This window comes from Ruditapes philippinarum, unplaced genomic scaffold (assembly GCF_026571515.1).
Source record: "Ruditapes philippinarum isolate M1 unplaced genomic scaffold, ASM2657151v2 ctg384_1_1_1_1, whole genome shotgun sequence".
NCBI lineage: Eukaryota > Metazoa > Mollusca > Bivalvia > Venerida > Veneridae > Ruditapes > Ruditapes philippinarum.
This window is the reverse complement of record NW_026853376.1, coordinates 134874-155304: the sequence shown is the minus strand read 5'-3', so window position 1 is coordinate 155304 and position 20431 is coordinate 134874. Positions and strand designations below refer to the sequence as shown.

Sequence of the window (20431 nt, the reverse complement as noted above, 5' to 3'; positions counted from 1 at the left end):
TTGTGTGTGTGTGTGTTATATAGATTATATAGTGAACTTAAAAAATCTTCTTGTGAAAAACCACTAGTCCAATTTCAACCAAACTTGGCAGGATTGATCCTTGGGTGAAGCGCTTCCAAAGTTGTTCAAAGAATTTCATTCCATGCAGAAATCTGGTTGCCATGGCAACCAAAAGGAATTATAAGAATAAATTAAAAAAATCTTCTTGTAAAGACCCAAAAGGCCTAGAGCTTAGATATTTTGCATAAGGCATTGTCTGGTAGACCTCTACCAAGATTGTTCAAATTATAGCCCTGGGGTCAAAATCGGCCCCGCCCCGGGGGTCAATGATTTTCACTATATATAGATATAGTAAAAACTTAAAATACCTTCTTGTAAAGACCCAAAAAGCCTAGAGCTTAGATATTTTGCATAAGGCATTGTCTGGTAGACCCTTACCAAGATTGTTCAAATTATAGCCCTGGGGTCAAAATCGGCCCCGCCCCGGGGATCTTTGATTTTCACTATATGTACATTTAGTAAAAACTTAAAATACCTACTTGTAAAGACTCAAAAGCCTAGAGCTTAGATATTTTGCATAAGGCATTGTCTGGTAGACCTCTACCCAGATTGTTCAAATTATAGGCCTGGGATCAAAATCGACCCCGCCCCGGAGGTCATTGGTTTTCCTAAAATGTATATAGTAAAAACTTATAGTAAAAACTTTAAAACAATTTCTTCTAGCAATTGACAAATGCTAGAGGTTAGATATTTGGCATGAAACATTGTGAAGTGAACTTCTAGCAAGATTTTCCAAATTATAGCCCTGGGGTCAAAATTGCCCCCGCCCCGGGGGTCATTGATTTTCAATATATACATATAGTAAAAAAATTTATTGCCTGAGGGTACAAGGCTTAGAGCTTTAATATTTGTTAAATGATATCATCTATAGGTACTCTACCAAAGTTGCTCAAATTTTGCCTCTAGTGTCAAAATTAGCCCCGCCCCAGGGGCCATAGGTTTTCCTTATATGTATATAGTTAAAACTTAAAAAAATCATCTTCTCTAGATTTACAAAGGCTAGAGTTAAGATATTTTGCATGAAACATTATGTAGTGAACCTCTAGCAGGATTGTAAAAAACTATAGCCCTGGGGTCAAAATTGGCCCCATCCCCAGGGGTCATTGATTTTCACTATGTACATATAGTAAAAAATTAAAAAATCTTCTTGTCTTAAGGTACAAGGCTTAGAGCTTTGATATTTGGTATATAGTATTATCTATTGGTCCTTTACTAAAGTTGTTTTAATTATGCCCCTAGTGTTAAAATTGCACTGCCCCAGAGGCGATAGTTTTCCTTATATGTATAAAGTAAAAACTTGAAAAATCCTCTTCTCAGAATTGAAAAATCCTCTTCTCTGAATTGACAAAGGCTAGAGGTTAAATATATGGCATGAGACTTTGCGAAGTGAACCTTTACCAAGATTGTTCAAATTATAGCCCTGGGGTCAAAATTGGTTCTGCCCCGGGGGTCATTAATTTTCATAATGTACATATAGTAAAAAAATAAAAAATATTTTTGTCTGAAGGTACAAGGCATAGAGCTTTGATGTTTGCTATATTATATATATCATCTATAGGTCCTCTACCAAAGTTGTTCAAATTTTTCCCCTGGTGTTAAAATTGGCCGTGCCCGGGGGCAGTGATTCTCATTATGTACACATAGTAAAAACAGAAAATAAAACAAATGTTTTCTGAATGGGAGAAAGCTACAGCTTAGATATTTGACTTGAAATGTTGTTTGGTGGACCTGTATCAAGATTGTTTTGAATTAAACCCTTGGGTCCAAAATTTTGCCTTGCCCAAGGGGACAGTGACCTACTTTCTTGTCCTTTGATGTACAGCAATGAAATTTTGACCATGTGCACAGTTTTAGTTGTGAAATTGAATTTTGATATCAGGTGACCTAGATTTTGATGATGTGACCTACTTTCTTGTCCTTTGATGTACAGCTATGAAATTTGAACCATGTGCACAGATTAAGATGTAAAGTGAACTTTGATATCAGCTGACCTAGATTTTGACAAAGTGTCTTACTGTGTTGTCCTTTGATGTAGTCATGAAATTTAGGCTGTTTGAAATATGACCTTCACCACCAAATTCACTAGACTTGAGTGCATTGATATATTCCTACTCTGATCTTTTATTGAGTTAACAACAGATTTAACCACTAATCTGATAAAAATTAGATAGGTCAGGGATCTATGCATTATGACAATCTACAAAATTGAATAGAAACAAAAAAAATCTGTTCCTACACTACTATTTAGTGTTGTATTAATGCGGTGGCATAGCATTTTTCTCAAATGCAATCTTGTTCTTCTTGTAATAAAATAGACTGATCGGCGGCAACAAAAGTTTAACCGGGTCTAAATACTACCTTAATTATTATATCATAATAGCAATACGGCCCTTTGTTGTTTTCAAAAATGTTACCTTAAAACAAGATTCGGGTACAAACTGCATTGTGTTACACAATTAAAGGTTACTAAATATCATAAGAGACCGGATGACGTAAGCGACACATGTGCGCGTGTCAAACTGTTGATCGCCTCATTAAATTTATGGTATTATTTTCGCACCTCTGCAAGGAAGTTGTGATTGTATTTAACAGGTATTTATGAAGGTATATGCACATCTCCGAATTTTTGAACTAATTGGATACACCAAACTGTCTAAATAGCAAATAAAATAGAAATTATACATTTTTTCCGAGTAATCGAATATCAATTTTGTTAACAGATATTCGGACGTTCGATCGAGTACTCGGTTAACCGGTTACTCGTTGCCATCCCTAGTTTTAACTATATGTGTATAGTAAAAACTTAATGAGTGTCTACCAAATTTGTTCAAATAAAAGCCCTGGAGTCAAAATTGGCCCCGCCCCGGGTGTTATTGATTTTCCTTATACCCGGGTGTAAAAAGTCCATGCTTTTCCAGGGATTTCCATGGAAAATAAGAGGCTGGAGTATTGGAACAAAATTTTCCAGCCTTTTCCAGCCTGAAGCTGAGAAAAAATGGGCTGGAAAAACAGGGAACATTTTCCATGCTGCATGGAATATTTTCCATGTTTTCCATGGAAAAGCATGGACTTTATTCCATGCTTTTCCATGTACATGGAGTATTGGAACAAAAGTATGGATTTTTTTCCAGGGTATTCCATGTGACTGCCAACCATAGAGGCTGGACTTTTTACCATGGTAAATAGTCCAGCCTTGATGGAATAACATGGAAAAAAATCCAGCCTAATTCCAGCATCCCTGAATGTTCTTAAAATTTAAAATTCTCTGACGGAATTCAGCACAGGAATATTTGGGGTGGAATTTTTATTAGTTTAACATGATCACATATTTCCTTCACAAAATTTAATACATATCCTTTAGTCCAAATACAGAATAGAACATCCTACATTCACTATAGCACAAACAGTTTTTTTTCTAGCTGCAGGTTTGGTAGCTAGGTTCTGGTTGTCTTATAAATTTTAGCAATTATTTTGCTCTTAATCTGTCAATGAGAAACTGTTTTAATCTTAAATTTGTTTCAAGTGTTTCTGATTATTTAAATTACTATTTCTTTTATTGATGTCCATTTTCAGTCCTCTGCCTGTGTTTCCTAGAACTTCTTGTGGTTGTGCTCACCTTTAAAGATAAAATTCATAATAAATTTAACACAGATGTGGTAATGACTTATGTTTTATTGCATATAAATATTATGCAGTTATATTTTGTATCTTTTAATAACATCAAATCTAATGTTTCAAATGTATTAACTATTAAATATTAACTATGCTTATGCATATTCAAAAATACTAAAGCAATGCAGTATATCTTATTTCAAAGTGCACAAGTGTTTAAGAATTTCTCTGTACATGTATAAGAATTAAGTAAATTTGTGACAATATTTATCACCCAGTATGTATTTTTTCAAGAAAAGACATGGAATAAAAAAGTACACGTATTGAGATTTAAAAATATACCTTTTCAGGATTAATACTGCACATCATTATTAAACACTGTTGGTAATTCTCACAGTCACCACTTATGTCCCAGCCTGCAAGTTATGTAATTGTATAATGTAAAATGTAATTTTAGATTGTTCCATTGAAAACACAACACATACATGTAAATATAACAAATGATTATGATGACCCTGTTCAGCTGTACAAAACTTAACTGATTGTACCATTTAGTCATATTTAATCAAATTGATTTAATTTGTTTTATTTGTAGGAAATGAAAAAGATCTACTAACAATTGTCATTTCAACAATATACATTATAAAGAAATCATTGAATAATTTATATTTTACATATTATACATGTAGAGATTAAAAACAATTATCAGAAAAAACAAATGCATGAAGTTGAAAATATGAAAAGAACCTTGATCTCTTGTTACAAATGTTAATAGTTTGATATATAACCTGTTTCTGCATTGATGTAACTTAAGGTTTATAAATACCTGATTCTGTTCTATATCTCTTTGTCCCAGGTGATTCTAATTGTTATTATGCCAATACATGTACTTAAACACTTTAAAGTCTTAAACAAAACAATATCTCCAAAACTGCTAAAATATCAAGTACATTCTCTGTAATTTGCACTCTTTCTGACCCAGATATCTTAGAATTCATAATTTACAACAGTTACTGGACAGGTCTATCATTATGTAAAGCAGGGTTAATCTGCTCATCATTTTAACTTTTATTCTTTGAGCGTTACAGAAAATATCAAATAGCTAATAGATATATAGATTTTAAAGATCATTACAAAGTTTTGTACAAAAAAGATTGCAATGCCCTTCTAGACACATTCTTCATATGAAATTTATAATGTTATCTCTCCCCAAAATAATCACATGGAACAGCCTGATCTGAAATGACCAGTGGAGTAAATTAGTCATACACAGATGGTTAGAAAATGCTGGTCAATGAGTTTTATCAGAGCTCTGATCTGTGTAGCGTAAAATCTCAGTGGATGTAGTATTTATTTTCCTAAATATTGGTCAATTTAATATAGAATATATATGAGATTCTTTCATGCACTGTTATTGTTTTGTTTATTTATTTATTGTTATCCAAAAACATGAATTCTTACAATTTAAAAATGGCAAGCAATGCAATCCCATCTTGATTATTATATAGTGTCTGAATGATTTTTTTAATCACATACTTTAATTAATTTATAGTTAAACTTAAAGCCTGTAATTAAATGGATATTATTTCATTGTACATAACTTCATGTAGATTTATTTAAATAATAATATGTATTTTGAACAATCAATTCATTAATTTTATGTCTTTAGCATTATAAGACATTTTTTCTGAGATACCCTTTTTCAACTACATAAAAAGTATAAAGTGTCAAATTTCAAATCATTTACAGTAACTTGCATTAAAATAAATGATGATTGTATATTTTCTTCGTAAATTTACAATATTGTGCTGAATATATAAAGTAAGATTTCTTGTAATTTTTACAAGTTTTTTCCAGCATACTTAGAGAAAGTTTAACACATTTCCAGCATCAAAAAAATCTAAGTTCCACTTTCCATGCTACATGGAAGTAAAGTCCATGGTTTTCCAGGCTTTTACCACAAATGTCCAGCCAATTTCCAGCCTATTCCAGCAATGCTGGAAATGGCTGGACAAAAAAAGTCCACATAGCATGGAAAAAATACCAATTTTCCATGAATTTCCATGAAATTCCATGCTTTTCCATAGTTTTCCAGGGTTTACCAGCCTCTCTTCCAGGCTTACCCTGGAAAATCTACACCCGGGTATATGTATAGCAAAAACTTAAAAAACTTCTTTGAAAAAAACCCAATGAGCTAGAGCTTAGATGTTTAGCATGAAACATCTTCTTATGGGTGTCTACCAAGTTTGTTCAAATAAAAGCCATTGGTTAAAATTGGCCCTGCCAAGGGGGGGGGGGGGCAGAAGGAGGGGGGTAGATTGTTGTTTTTCATTATATGTGTGTAGTAGAAACTTAACATCGTGAAACATCTTCTAATGGGTGTCTTCCAAGTTTGTTTAAATAAAAGCCCTGGGGTTTAAACTGGCCCCGCTCCGGGTGCCTTTATACAGGTGAGCGACTTGTTTTTTTTTAATGTTCATTTTTTTTTTTTAATGCGCTTATATAAGGTCGCCGCCGGAAAGCCCATATGGGCGACCGTACACTCAAGTCGGGCCATCCTAGAGCGTCCCGCGAGATTTTTTTCGTCGATTTTTTTCCAGCTTTATTGGTGGAGGAAGACCCCAGGTGCCCCTTCGGGCATTATTTCAGGCACGAGCGGGCAACCTGGGTAGAACCACCGACCTTCCGTAAGCCAGCTGGATGGCTTCCTCACATGAAAGATTTCGACCCGAGTGAGGATCAAACCTACAGCGGTGAGCGACCTGTGATCTCAAGCCAGCGACCTTAACCACTCGGCCAGCCCCATAACGGTTCATGCAAGATCTTTTACATTTATATATAAGTAAATAGTTTTCCATTTCCACATGGTTTCAAGTAAAACATTTTCTGACATATTTTTACTCCTTTAGCTAACTAATATTAAAAAGTATTTATAAGTAATGCAAACGTTGTATCTACTTCTATAATTAGTCAATGTTTTTTGAACTTTAATACTTATTTATTACCTCCCTTTATAGAATATTTACCCTTTGTATTTTTGTAGCAATTTCATACTTCTTATATAGAGAGTAAAAGAATATCTCATTTGCAGCGCAACGTTGTATTTTTACGTTTCCCGCACTTTTATAACGTTACGTCATTGTTATATTTGTTATGATTATATTATACGTTACTGTCTGAAGATATGTAGAAACATTTGAAAGCGCTAACAGAAATAAACGTATAAAAAATTAAAGAACTTTGTACTCTGCATTTTCCCAAAACATACTTTTTATACACATATATATAGCAAGGTAATGTAAAGACCTTGCTTTGTATAGCTTTTGTACATATATCCGCATACAGAAGAAGAAATTTGTATTTAAATATATATAAAAATATGCACAAACATCAGTGAAAATTCAATAATCTAACTTTCAAGGTCAATGTCATAAATCTCAAATGTCAAAAATTCTTAAATAATCTTCTTTAAAAAACCCAAAGAGTTAGAGCTTAGATATTTGACATGAAATATCTTCTAAGTGCATGTCCACTCACATGTCTACCAAGTTTGTTTCAAATAAAAGCCCTGTATCAGTCCGGGAGGTCATTGGTTACCTTATATGTATATAGTAAAAACTTAAGAAGTTTTTTAGTTTACAATATTACTTGTTCCTTCTATATTAAAGTGAGCGATTTCAGGGCCATCATGGCCCTCTTGTAATTGTTTGATATTTAACAAATCATCGTTCACTTCGTCAGAGAAAAAAAGTTCGCCAGGGTTTAATATAATTTTCTTTTTGTAACAACATAAATCAGCTTTAAACAATCCTACACAGAACTACATTGATCGATTTTTGAAAAATTACAACTTAAATGAATAACAGGACAAAAGCGTAAACAATACTTACAGTTAGCTGTTTAAATCAGCCTTCTGGTCCATCTCAGAAATGCTGTTTGCTTGTTTATCAGTACAACCACAATTTTGAAGTGAAGTGACAGTGTGCCAGGTGTGTTTTTTGCAGTTTGTACAGTTAATGTGATATAGTATTTTGTATGGAATTCAAAATACTATTTTGTTAGCTACTTTTGTTACATTTTTTTTACATTAAGCGCTTCTTTCTTGCCTTTTACATGCCAAAAAAACCATTACTTAAAGGTTTTTGAATTCAAAAAAGTCAAATTTCATTCATTTCTGAGGCATGATATGCCTTTAAATACGGTAGCCAGTACAAAAAACCAATATTGTTTCTTTATAAAATATAATATCCTGTACAAAAAACAAATCTATTACTTATTAAATATAGTAACCAGTACAAGATACCAATATTGTTAAGAATGAATCTAATACATAGTACAAGATTCAAATATTGATCACTAATTTACAGTGTCCGGTACACAATACCAATATTGATAACTTAATAAATACAGTATCCAGTACAAGATACCAATATTGATTACTAATTAAATACATTTTCCGGTACAGGATACCAATATTGATTACTTAGTAAATACAGTATCCAGTGCAGAATACCAATATTGATTACTAATTAAATATAGTATTCAATACAGGATACCAATATTGATTACTTAATAAATACTGTATCCAGTATAGGATGCCAATATTGATTACTTAATAAATACAGTGGCCTATGCAGGATACCAATATTGATTATTTAATAAATACAGTATCCAGTACAGGATACCAATATTGATTATTTAATAAATACAGTATCCAGTACAGGATGCCAATATTGATTACTTATTAAATACATTATCCAGTACATGATACCAATGTTGATTACTTAATAAATACAGTATCCAGTACAGGATGCCAATATTGATTACTTAATAAATACAGTATCCAGTACAGGATTCCAATATTGATTACTTAATAAATACAGTATCCAGTACAGGATGCCAATATTGATTACTTATTAAATACATTATCCAGTACATGATACCAATGTTGATTACTCAATAAATACAGTATCCAGTACAGGATGCCAATATTGATTACTTAATAAATACAGTGTCCAGGACAGGATGCCAATATTGATTACTTATTAAATACAGTATCCAGTACAGGATACCAATATAGATTACTTAATAAATACAGTATCCAGTACAGGCTGCCAATAATGATTACTGAATTAATACAGTGTCCAGTACAGAATACCAATATTGATTACTCAATAAATACAGTTACTAAGCCAGTACAGGATACCAATATAGATTACTGAATAAATAAGAAAATACAAACCAAATTGATTACTTTTTTAAATACAGGCCATACGGATCCAAATAATTTCTTAAAAATACATATCCAGTAAGGATTCCCAAAATAAATTTTTAAAAAACGTATCCCGTACAGGATTCCAATAAATTACTTTTAAAAATCCGTATTCATACAGGCTGCCCAAAAATGATTATTTTTTAGGAACAATTCCAAAACAGTTTTAATTTTAAACAATTTAATCATTATAAAGGGGAAAAATTTAGTAAGTTTCATTTATCTTTTTTGATATATTACTGAACAACAAATAAAAATTAAAAGTGTTTTGTTTGGCAGTTGCATTTGGAGTTTTTTATGCATTTATTTGAATTATTTTGATGCTTTCTGTTTAACAACTTTCCCTTCAAATAAGTTTCAAAAAATTTCATAAAAACCCATTGGGAAAGAAGTTTTCATACTGTAAATGAATATTTATATAGATTATTTGTTTTTACATGTGGTCAAATTCGGAGATGCTTGAAGAATGATGTAAATGGAGCCCTTGAACAACATATAGTTTGGCTGCAGAGAATGACAAGTAAGTTGGCAGTTTAACAGTACAGTATGTTTTGTTGATGGTCCTCCTAAGGCCATGCACTTTACTTAGTAAATATTTCTTTCTACTTTTATCAACAAAATTATCTTTTATCACTGTTGCGAATCTTTATTAGAGTCGTGCAACATGGTTTTGTTCTGTTTATATATTATTACATCCCTGTTTTCTTTATATGATTTTTCAAAAATTACCATCAGAACTTGTACTTTTCTATGCATTCACTGTAACATAAAATGGACTTTTTCATGCAACAGTTGCACAACCTCATTTACTTTGCGGATTTAGCATCTGAAAAGATTTAAACATACAGCAAACCCTTTATGTATATTGACTTCAAACCCTTTGCCCCTCACTGCTGTGGGTTTGATATCCCAACAGGAACTTTTTGATTCCTTCATTGAGGAAGTTATCTAGGAAGCACCAGAGAGTCTTCCTCCACCAGTAAAGCTGGAAAGGTGCCATAATTATGACTAATAATGTGTTGGTGTGATGTAAAACTGTAATATGAATAAGAGGTGTTTCATCCAAGTTTACAAAACAAGGTTATTGCTTTATTTATTTGATTGGGATACAGACAGAATTCTTAAAAATTTGTTTTGCAAAATCAAAATATAGTGTTTCTTTTTCAGACAGTATCATTGTTTGAGATTTCCTTAATGGTATCACAGTGTTTTATATATGTTAATAGCATTCATATTATAAGATCTTTTAAGACATTTGGTACATATTTGGGCATATTGATAAGTTCTTTACTGTGAATATGTTTTCAAGCAAGCATGTCAAGAAGTTGATATGTTGTAACTCAAATTTCTTTTAATGGAATTTCTGATTGCATCAGAGTTTTGATACATTTTAATCTATTTTTGTGTCTGTTTCTGCCTTGCTTTGGAATTGTTTCTGTCGGACGCTTGATGTGTTAAAAAAATATTATCTTTGAAGCTGGACATACTATGATAAAAGGGTGACTATGATAGGCTGCTATTTTTAATTGAACATAATGTTGCTAACATTATCTATTGTATCTTGGCAGGGAAATATATTGTTAAATCATGTTTGTTATTTAGGATTTTTTTTTAACAGATGTCATCTTTGGAGTCACTTCTAGTTATGAAAACGGTATCCAATTAAATGTGATTTTCATTTAAATTAAAATTATAAGAATGTTATAGCCATTTTAAAATTTTAAATTTAAAAGATTTCATTTTTATTTAATTTCAAAATATTTTTTTTATATTAGTTTATGACTTCAAGAAAAAATAATAATCAAGTAAGATTTAAAAATATTTAAAAAAATATTTTTTGTCCCTTTTTTTGGGGAAAAAAAAAAAAACAAAGAAAAAAAAAAAATTTAAAACCCCACCCATTCGGGGGTTTTTTTGGGGGGGGGGCTTTTTTTTAGAAAAAAAAAAATATTTTAAAAAAGCTTTTTTTTCCCCTTTTTAAAAATTTTTTTTTTAAACAAAAAAAAATTTTTTCACAAAGGGTTTTTAAGGGGGATTTAAAAAATTTTTTAAACAAAAATTTTAAATTTAGGTTTTTTTTTTTTTTTTTTAAAAAAAAAAAAAAAGATCCATTTTATTATAATTATCTACTTTTTTCTTGCATAGCAGACTGGCGGTTCCGTGCGTTTTACCCATGCTGGAAATTTCATCTGGCATGGGGGGTGCCAGATGAGTCGCGTGCCAAACAACAACGTCATTTTAGCGCACTTTATGAATGAACCGTTTAAAATGACGTCATTTTAGAAGGAAAATATGTGCTTAGGATGACGTCATTTCGCCGTTGTTATTTAAGTTGTAAGTTCATACGCTATTGGAAGAAAATAGTTATGGATGAAATGACTTTAATTTCCTTGAACATGTATCATATTGAGGTAAACCATTTTGAATATGAAATAATATGGCAGAATATGCAAGAAAAAATATCTGACACATGTTTGTGGTTCGGATCGGAATATCCGTCACTGGGGAACCCGCCCATTGGGCGGTAACTCGGCAAGCCTCGTTACCGCCAATTGGGCGACCCCCCCTAGGGATGGATATTCCGGTCCGTCCGCAACATATGACAGATACTATTAATCTACCTAATAAATAAAGTGCCAATGAGCCAGTCTATAGTCGATCGTTCAAGTCTAATGACGGGAACCAAATTCGGGCAGGGAACATGAGGTAACATTAAAATACGCAACGGAGATTTTATTGGCGATACGGACTCAGCGAAAATATTTTTTGCAAAACAGGCAAAACGTGTTCGACATGTAATTTATGAAAATAATTAACATTTAAGTTATAAAACAGATTAACTGATTGAAAAAAGTACGTTTTTTTTTTAAATGTATCAAAAATATTTGCAATAGGTTATTTTGAAGGATTCTATGACTGACGATTGTTCTCAAAAAACAAAACGTAACTAAGAATTGATTATATATATATATATATCAATTTATTCATGACTATTATTTGATATTTCAGACATATTTTTGCTATTTGTATAATAAGAGACAGTTCGTCTTCAAATTCATACGAACGAGCATTATGCAATTTGCACCAATATTTAAATGGACATATTCTCGGCACATATTGTATTGAATTCATTTTTTTTAAGTTTACCAGTCATTTCAATTTTTCTTGTTATCCAATTTTGCTTCGACCAGATGTTTAAATCATTGTCGCAACAGGCCAATATTTCAGACTTTCAGATACATAACAAGAACATGGAGAAAAAATTGATTAGTGCTTCGGATATTCAACTGTAATAGAGAACGATTTTCTATTCAGATTTTGTACATTACCTGTGACAGTTCACATTTTAGCTTACCTGACCATCACATCACCCATCATCACATGTGAGGTATAGTGATGGGGCTATGTCCAGGGTCCGTTGCCTTGAATCGTTAACATTTGGATTGTTAACACTTTAGCAGTCACAGTTTTTATTGGATCATAATCAAACTTTGTCAGAATGTCTTTCTCAATGAAATACAGGTCAGATTCGAATATGGGTCAAAAACTAGGTCACAGGAGCTAAAAAAAGAAAAATCTTGTTAACACTCTAGTGGCTGCAGTTTTGTTTCAAATATTCTTGAAATTGGTCAAAAAATTTTTTTTGATGATTTCTAGGTCAAGTTTGAATATGGGTCATATTGGGTCAAAAACTAGGTCATATGAGCTAAAAATAGAAAAATCTTGTTAACACTCTAGTGACTGCAGTTTTGATCCAAATATTCTAGAAATTGGTCAGGAAAGTTGTTTTAATGATTTCTAGGTCAAGTTTGAATATGGGTCACCTGGGTCAAAAACTAGGTCACTCTGACATAATATGAAAAAACCTTTTTAACACTAAAGGTCACATTTTTGACTCAATTGTCATCAAATTTGGTCAGGATACTTGTCTGAGAAATTGCTTGGATGAGTTGGATCAGTCAAGTGAGCGGTCTAGGGCCATCTTGGCCCTCTTGTTTTATAACTCCTTTTTTATGTTCCCAAAAGAATTTCGGGCATATTATGTTATACCCCCTGGCGTCCGTCCGTCTGTCTGGACGTCCGTCTGTCCGTTAGCAATTTGGTTTCTGGAGCATAACTTAAGTTCCATTTGGCCCACAATTTTCAAACTTCATAGGATGATTGTCCATATTGGGTAGAAGACGCCTATTGATTTTGGGGTCACAATGTCAAAGGTCAAGGTCACTATTACTTTAAAACTGAAAACAGTTTCCAGAGCATAACTTAATTTCTATTTGGCCCATAGTGTTCAAACTTCATAGGATGATTGTCCATATTGGGTAGAAGACTCCTATTGATTTTGGGGTCACAAGGTCAAAGGTCAAGATCATCATCACTTTAAAACTGAAAACAGTTTCCAGAGCAAAACTTAAGTTCCATGTGGCCCACAATATTCAAACTTCATAGGATGATTGTCCATATTGGGTAGAACAACCCTATTGATTTTGGGGGCACAAGGTCAAAGGTCAAGGTCACTATTACTTTAAAACTGAAAACAGTTTCTGGAACATATCTTAAGTTTCATTTGGCCCACAGTGTTCAAACTTCATAGGATGATTGTCCATATTGTTTTGAATTTTTGGGTCACAAGGTCAGAGGTCAAGGTCACTATTACTTTTAAACTGAAAACAGTTTCCGGAGCATAACTTAAGGTCTATTTGGCCCACAGTATTCAAACTTCATAGGATGATTGTCCATATTGGGTAGAAGACGCCTATTGATTTTGGGGTCACAATGTCAAAGGTCAAGGTCACTATTACTTTAAAACTGAAAACAGTTTCCAGAGCATAACTTAATTTCTATTTGGCCCATAGTGTTCAAACTTCATAGGATGATTGTCCATATTGGGTAGAAGACCCCTATTGATTTTGGGGTCACAAGGTCAAAGTTCAAGGTCGCTATTACCTCAAAACTGAAAACAGTTTCTGGAGCATAACTTAAATTCCATTTGGCCTTTAATATTCAAACTTTATAGGTGGATTGCTATTTGAAGGAGGTAATACTTTATTTAATTTATGTAATGTCTTACAAATACTTCATCCTTACTAAAGAAAAAAAAACTAAAATTCACACATATATCTGTGACATGCAAACCTCGCTGCATTAAATAACCTACACAATCCCAAAATCAATTTAAAACCCTGCACTGTATATAGAACGGCCTAGACAGGAAGTAAATGGCGTTTGATTAACTAGGGGACACAACTAAAGCTGGACTGTAATGGCTAACTTTTTACACTACATTCATGATTTATGTTTTTCTTTCGAAAGTTTTTTGTTTCTTTTAAATATAATTAGTATTATTTGTGAATATAATATATCTTTAAATCATTGAATTGTTTTAGAAAAAGATAATGTCAATATTCATTGAACAGTAAATAAAAAACGTCAGTGTTATATGTATAGGCGTGGGTGGGGTAATGCGGTAATTTTGCAATGTGATTATTAAAAACTTTAAAAAAATCTTCTTTTAAAAAACCCAAAGAGCCAGAGCTTAGATATTAAGCATGAAAAATATTCTAATGGCTGTCTACCAAGTTGTGTCAAATAAAAGCCCTAGGGTCAAAATTGGCCCCCCCCCTGTAGTTCATTGATTTCCTGATAAGTACACATCTTTTGGAACTGTTGTTTTCCCTTAGCAATAGCAACCAGTAATGTTTTACACATGCACTATTTCAGAATCAAATATGAACTTTGTGATATCAGTTTAAGGTTTAGATTTCATATCTGCGTTTGTTGATAGTTTACAATATTACTTGTTCCTTGTCATGGTGAGTTTCTATATTCAGGTGAGTGATTTCAGGGCCATCATGGCCCTCTTGTTTATTGTATAGATATCTTCTTTTTCCACAACACTAAGTATCTTCATATTCATAGCTAGTAATGTCAGAAGAATTACTTCCCTTGGATCTTGTGGCATTTGTTTCCCCAATAAGCATCATAGGTTTTGACATGCTGAATAATATTGTGATAGCTTCATTGATCCTTATCTTAGAACTGCTTCCAATTTGTAAGAAAATGTTATATTAAATGTCAGTATCAATACATAAAGAATGACTCCTTCTTGTGCATTTTTTTATACTGTTTCAACATTCTTTCCTTAAAATTGACTTTAGATTTTAATCAGATTACATGTATTTAGGCTATTACACTAATTGTTTCTTGGTCACATGAATGCACTTCAAGATACATGTTTTGAACTGTCATGTCACCTGTATCTGCTGGCATAGGTACAGCAGCATTTAATGTATTAAGATGAGACTTAATGAGGTTGTTTAACTGCTAAAAATTCTATGTTATTGTTTCCTCTCTTATTTAAAGCTGCTTGCCTCCAGATGAGCTACAGTATTTGAAGAAAATGAAACTCAATAACAATTTAATAATACTTTAAGAAAAATAAAAAGATTCAAGATTCAAAAATAATTTACATATGTGTGATTGATGATACTATTACATTTACTGTGTGACTAACACCTGTTGGTTGTTTAAGTGGATTGATTGCAGGTTACTGGATGGATATAGACTTTTTGAGGAGTTTTTAGCTGACTTTTTATACCCCCTCACAACAAAGTTGTAAGGGGGGTATAACTTGAATCAGCTTGTCCATCCCGCCATCCGGCCGTCCGTCGGTTTTTCCTTGTCCGCCCAATAACTTAAGATAACTATGACCCAGAGTCTTAATATTTGGTATTTAGATTGGTCAAGATTAGCAAATGATCCCTAATGATTTTGAGGTCACCAGGTCAAAGGTCAAGGTCACAGGGGCCTTGACTAAAAAAAGCTTGTCCGCCAAATAACTTAAGATTCCTTTTACCCACAGTCTTCATATTTCTCATGGAGGTTGGCCATGATTAGTAGATGACCCCAATAGATTTTGACGTCACCAGGTCAAAGGTTACGTTCATAGGGGCCTTGACTAAAAAAATCTTGTCCGCCCAATAACTTAAGATTCCTTTAACCCAGTCTTCATATTTGGCATGAAGGTTAGTCATGATAAGTAGATGACCCCTATTGATTTTGAGGTCACTGGGTCAAAGGTCAAGGTCACAGGGGTCTTGATTAAAAAGAGCTTGTCCGCCCAATAACTTTAGATTCCTTTGACCCACAGTCTTCATATTTGGCATGGAGGTTAGTCATGATGTGTAGATGATCCCAATAACTTTAGATTCCTTTGACCCACAGTCTTCATATTTGGCATGAGGTTAGTCATGATGTGTAGATGATCCCTATTGATTTTGAGGTCACTGGATCAAAGGTCAAGGTCACAGGGGTCTTGAATGAAAAACACTTGTCCGCCCAATAACTTTAGATTCTTTTGACCCACTGTCATGGCTGTTAGTCATGAGTAGTAGATGACCTCTTTTGATTTTGAGGTCACTGGGTCAAAGGTCAAGGTCACAGGGGCATTAACTAAGAAAACCTTGTCAGCCTAATAACTAAAGAATCCTTAGACCCACAGTCTCCACATTTGGCATGGTGGATGTCATGATTAGTAGATGACCTCTATTGATTTTGAGGTCACTGTTCAAAAGTCAAGGTCACAGAGGTCTTGACTAAAATAGCATGTCCGCCCAATAACTTAAAATTACTTTGTCCCACAGTCTTCATATTTAGCATGGAGGTAAGTCATGATTAGTAGATGACCTCTATTGATTTTGAGGTCACTGGGTCAAAGGTCAAGGTCACAGGGACTTTTACTACAATAAGCTTATCAGATCAAATGCTTAAGAATTAAGTGTTATTGATTTTGACATTTTCACATTTGAAGCATATAATTATGTTCTCATATAAATTCATCATAAAACACCCCCAGGCAAAGCTGCAAGTCATGCAGTGGCAGTTTTGGGTTTGAGGTCAAAGGTTAAGGTCACTTTGATCTTTGCCACAAAAAACATGTAGAAAACATAATTTAGCAATGCTTTGGCTTACTACCTTCAGATTTGGCAGGGAGGTTGTCCTTGAGCTCTAAATGACCACTGTTGATTCTGACAAAGTGGTATGCAGGGATATTCACACCATGACAGTGGCAGTTCTAGTTTTGACCGTGTTGCACGCGATGTTTGGCACTACATTGTGACTCGTGTAAACAACACTTAAAATGTCTGTACAGCAATTATGACTGAATTAAAGATATTGGTGTTTGGATTTATTTTCTTAGATCATCTTTTAGCTCACCTGTCACAAAGTGACAGGGTGAGCTTTTGTGATCGCTTTTCGTCCTGCGTCCGTCCGTCGTCCGTCCGTCCGTCGTCCGTCCGTAAACTTTTACTTTAAATGACATCTCCTCATAAACCACTAAGCCAATTTCATCCAAACTTCACAGGAATGTTCCTTTGGTGGTCACCTTTAAAAATTGTTCAAAGAATTTAATTCCATGTAGAACTCTGGTTTCCATGGCAACCGAAAGAATTTTTTTTAAATATCTTCTTTTAAAAAACCCTAAGAGCTAGAGCTTAGATATTTGGCATGAAACATCTTCTAGTGAGTGTCTACCAAGTTTGTTCAAATAAAAGCCTTAGGGTCAAAATTGGCCCCGCCCCAGGGGGTCATTGATTTTCCCTATATACATATAGTAAAAACTTACAAAATCTTCTATGAAAGAACTCAAAGAGCTAGAGCTAAGATATTCAGCATGAAACATCTTCTAATGGGTGTCTACCAAGTTTGTTCAAATAAAAGCCCTGGGGTCAAAATTGGCCCCGCCCCGGGGTCATTGATTTTCCTTATATGTGTATAGCAAAAACTTAAATAATCTTCTTTGGAAAAACCGAAATAGCTAGAGTTTAGATATTAAGCATGAAACATCTTCTAGTGAGTGTCTACAAAGTTTGTGCAAATAAAAGCCTTAGGGTCAAAATTGGCCCCGCCCCGGGGGGTCTTGATTTTCCCTATATGCATATAGTAAAAACTTAAAAAATCTTCTTTGAAAAAACCTAAATAGCTAGAGTTTAGATATATGGCATGAAACATCTTCTAGTGAGTGTCTACCAAGTTTGTTCAAATAAAATCCCTGGGGTCAAAATTGGCCCCGCCCAAGGGGGTCATTGATTTTACCTATATGCATATAGTAAAAACTTAAAAATGCTTCTTTTAAAGAACCCAAAGAGCTAGAGCTAAAATATTCAGCATTAAACATCTTCTAATGAGTGTGTACCAAGTTTGTTCAAATAAAAGCCCTGGGGTCAAAATTGGCCCTGCCCCAGGGGGTCATTGATTTTCCCTATATGCATATACAGTACAGATATCGAGGAATATGCAAATTTCTGCGAGTATCGAGTAATCTCAAAAAGCGTGACTCCGAGTGGATTATAAATTTCTCGGGTGAAAAAGAGTGACTCCGAGACAAAAACGAGTGACAATTTTGTCCGCGGGACTCCGTGAATCTCCGAGTCAAAAAGAGTGACTCCGAGAAAATAAGACTGATTTGGTACACGTATGCTTTATTTATTTATTAATTAATATAATGCTCTACCTCTAAAATAAAATCCTTCAACGCATGTATTATTCATTCAAAATAACAATGTTGTCGAAAATTCTTCGTTGATGTAAAGTATCACAAGTGAAAACGAAAGTAGACACACTTGATTCATTAATTAATTAAAGGAAAGAATAACCGATGATTTCCCGCAATTCCCGTAACGCTCAGTGTCAAAAACCTATTTAATTTAGTATTCTAAAATAAGAAAATATAGATGAGCTTCTTTTTTGCATTGTTTATACAAATTTATAATTATTATGTAAGCAAAAAAAAAGAAGAAGAAAAAAAAGGAAATACATGGCAAAACAACCACGTGCTTAGGTCGATTCATTCCATTGACATACTATCGTAAGGGAAATTATACTTTGTACCTGAACTGAATAAAAAAACAACATATTCTTTAAGACAGTGTACAAAGTATTCTTCAGTGAAATGTATCTGCCTTGGAAAGTAATTTTATACTTTTAAGTCAGGCTTTTAGATAAATTTGTACCAGTTACATAAATGATACCAAACTGATTTCCATGTGAAGTACATGTACGTCTCCTTTTAATTGTTGGTTGATAAAAAATCCGTGAAATACGAGATATAATACATCATTCCATACAATGCACTAGCCAAAACAGCGACACCCTATGTCGGCATGTACAGTCCTGCTTTTAACATTAATGTTTAAATTTATTTTACTATTGCTTTCAGAACAATATAGAACAGAGTTAAGAAGTTCGATCTGCTAGGCAATTCTACCGATGTTGGCAGCACAAGAAAGGTCAACATTAAGGAATTCATTTATGAAATTCTACCGATGTTTGCAGGGGGAAAACAACAGGCGCTGCGTCGTCTCAAAAATAAAACCATGAATTATAAAACAAGAACATTGAGATTGGCAGTGATTTTTTAAAGGCATGGCGGTCTTTTTCAATCCACATACGTACATGTACAACGCATGCCCGCTTGCTGTGACGATCAAATATGTTCATATGCTATTATAAAAATATTGTTTTATCGTCTATGAACAGTACATGTACGTGAAATCGGAAGTAGTTTAATCTTTGTCAAAACTGTTTTTTTATTTTTATAAAATGACATGATATAGATGATGTACAAACCATAAACAAATAAAACAAAAAGACAAATAAAATGATCATTTTATTCTTTGCTGTTTTTATTTTTTGTCAATCTGTGTAATGCTGATTACAGGTGAATGAATTACGGGAGCAGTGCGCTAGGTAAGTTGAACGGCCTCTGTCAACTTGTTAACACCTCTATAACTCTTGAATTCCTCCATAATGCCTGAAATAAAAAACAAAAATCTTAATTTATTAATGATCATCACCAGACAACTGACTTTTGATATCAATATCGACATACGTCTACATATGACTTTGATAACAGAATGAGACCGACAGATTTTCGGAGATACTCTTGGAATAAAATTACAACAATATATTACTAATTTTTATGCAGCTTTATTTAGAAACGATTAAGTTAATGTTAATTCTCAAAAATTATATATAAATCAAGTGTCTTCTAATTAAAACGGCGGATGTGACAGGTTGACACGTAACTAAAATACATGTAAACAATGGATTATGAAGAAACGTACTTGCACATTATGACAATTTTTAAAACTATACAAACCAATATAAAAGTTGGGAAAGTCAAATTTTTTGATGTGCACATGTTATCAATGATTAAAATATTATGAAGATCGAAACTCATTTTCCACATTGAAAAAAAATAAACACAACACAATATTTGGCACCTGAAATAAATTAGAACGGCACGTTATCGGTATTTGATGCATATAGAAACATTTAAGATTAAGAAGTTTATATAATTAATTCATTTCTTAAAGAAGTATAAAAAATGTTGGGCCGTTATTATATGGATTTTTTAAATCGCTTTTTGTTTTTGATAGAATTTCGGGTTCCTGTGGTTATTGCTACTGACCTAATTAATCGGTTGAG

General features: G+C 33.2%; 1 protein-coding gene and 3 long non-coding RNA genes across 4 annotated transcripts in view; 3 read left to right on the top strand and 1 right to left on the bottom strand.

Moving 5' to 3' along the window:
- The window catches only part of LOC132736679 (integrator complex subunit 13-like), a gene marked incomplete at its 3' end in the record, with an annotated part of 221676 nt that overhangs the window by 66377 nt on the left and 134868 nt on the right, over positions 1 to 20431 (top strand). The window lies entirely within an intron of this gene.
- LOC132736683 (uncharacterized) lies at positions 3387 to 4487 on the bottom strand. Its single transcript, XR_009626610.1, has 2 exons — positions 4015 to 4487; positions 3387 to 3676 (listed from the first exon to the last, which is right to left on the bottom strand). It is a non-coding gene; the product is annotated as an uncharacterized LOC132736683 (long non-coding RNA).
- The window catches only part of LOC132736686 (uncharacterized), a 43249-nt gene continuing 32217 nt past the window's right edge, over positions 9400 to 20431 (top strand). The window contains exon 1 of the long non-coding RNA XR_009626614.1: positions 9400 to 9464. This is a non-coding gene — a long non-coding RNA (uncharacterized LOC132736686). The remainder of the gene's footprint in view (positions 9465 to 20431) is intronic.
- Positions 11930 to 19613, top strand: LOC132736685 (uncharacterized). The gene is made up of 2 exons (XR_009626613.1): positions 11930 to 18410; positions 19161 to 19613. It is a non-coding gene; the product is annotated as an uncharacterized LOC132736685 (long non-coding RNA).